The sequence below is a fragment of the Enoplosus armatus genome, chromosome 10, assembly GCF_043641665.1.
Source record: "Enoplosus armatus isolate fEnoArm2 chromosome 10, fEnoArm2.hap1, whole genome shotgun sequence".
NCBI classification, from domain to species: Eukaryota; Metazoa; Chordata; class Actinopteri; order Centrarchiformes; family Enoplosidae; genus Enoplosus; species Enoplosus armatus.
The window spans coordinates 12,614,523-12,616,396 of NC_092189.1; the positions used below are offsets into that span (position 1 = coordinate 12,614,523).

Consider the following 1,874-nt stretch of genomic DNA (forward strand, 5'->3'; position numbering starts at 1 on the left):
TCTCTAACAAATGTGACCTGTCAATGAGCCCCTACATCAATAAAATACCCATAATGCTTTTCATGATGTCAACAACTTTGCTTTTTGCAGACAACTGGTTGCCTATCAAGCTGTTGTGGATGACTGGTTAAGGTGATGGTGTAACACACCGTCCCGTGACTCGTAGACTGTGGTCTTGTGTTTACGATGTTTCTGTGTTTGAGGTGATGTGTCCACTCAGGGTTGCCGTAAAGCAGGAGTTTTAGACATGTGTGAAAGAAAAAAATAAAAGCAGCGTCTCCGTGTCACGTTTATAACCTGTCCAGTTAGACGATCCAAGATACTCCCTGCGCAGGTTTGAATGTTGCAATGTTTAATACTTGTAAAGAACGGGCGTAATCAGGAAGGGGATGTAGCTCAGTGGTAGAGCGCATGCTTTGCATGTATGAGGCCCCGGGTTCAATCCCCGGCATCTCCACTCTTTTAGATTTTTATGTCCGTTCCGTACATAATCAAAGTGCAGTAAATCAGTGCAGATAAATACACACTTACAATGGCTTTTGCCATGATTTGTTAGCTGAGCGAACTGGAAATAACGTAAAGATCCTACAGCTCAGCTTCATACACATCTAGCAAAATAATAGAGCTCAATGGATCCTGTAAAGAGATGTTGAAACACAAGACGCACCAAAAACACTGGTGTGCCAGCAGGTGGCGCTACCAGTTTGTCATGCCACCCTGCCAACAAGAGGATAAGTCGTCAAACCCTCAGGCATTTCTTTGGTGGAGAAACTGCTTACCACTGCTGCTGGAAGAAAGTCAGCCTAATTAGTAAATGTTCTGTATGAATCTTCAGCAATTATAAACTCATGATACTCTAAAAACCTGGTCTGGCCTTACATGAAGATTCCTTGGTGTGATGGAGTACTGCAAGACATGTCAGTCCAAACTGCTCGGTGCTTAACTAGGCCACCTCATGCAACAGGTTGAACAAGCTGCAGAGCTTTCAGCTTGTTTGTCCACAGCATTTTTGAAAGTACCATGTGATTAAATTGCATAGCAAGGTCTGTAACACATCACTATTCTGCAGTTATGAATTTCAGAGCATGCTTGAAAAATTCTAAAAGCAGGACAGCGCCACACCAAGTATCCAAGTGGGCTAGGATAGGTTTTGTGCATGTAGAGTTTATGGCAAAGCTGAAGAGCTCAGTGGACAAACATCACATGTAGCACTGCCTTTTGAGCATTTCACAAACATTTAACCTGGAAGGCTTTGGCCATTGAACATTAAGGCTGTAGGGTGATCTAACACATGGTCAGGCAGTGTGTCACCACACGTCTTTTTAAAGCCTGGAGCCCAACACTCAACTGGAACTACCACCAAGCCCAAACAAAGGCATCCTTTAATTTCACTGCCATGGTGAGGCAGTTGACCATCTGACACTTAAGTTTACCAGCTTTCACATTTCAAGAGAACAATCCTGAAACCAGAGTATTTGACAAAGTATTTTATTTAAGTCAGAGAGCTTTGTTCATGCTGTAGGGATCCACTACTTAGTATCCAACCTGAAAGACAAGAGCAACATTAGTACAAGTTATAGAGAGACCCAGCAAGTAGTGTGCCAATACATTTTGTAAACATACCTTGCCCATGTTATAGCCACCTGCTGGGTTGCGAGATGGCTGCATGAAGCTGCCATGAGAAGCAGGTAGACCACCCTGTCCATAACCAGCCATCACAGGTTGCCTTGGATCTTCAAAGCTCTGGGGGGCTGCAAAAGAATCAGAGGTCTCGATCTGCTGTGCAGGAGGAGAGTTATAGGGAGCGTAGTATCTCTCATAGTGAGTGTTTTGCCAGTTGTCTCTCCCTTGTTCGTAGCTGCTGCTGAAGTCAT

General features: G+C 44.0%; 1 non-coding gene across 1 annotated transcript; it reads left to right on the top strand.

The window, feature by feature from the left end:
• The first annotated feature begins 385 nt into the window (after positions 1-385).
• trnaa-ugc (transfer RNA alanine (anticodon UGC)) lies at positions 386-457 on the top strand. The gene has a single exon. It is a non-coding gene; the product is annotated as a tRNA-Ala (tRNA).
• Positions 458-1,874: the final 1,417 nt, after the last annotated feature.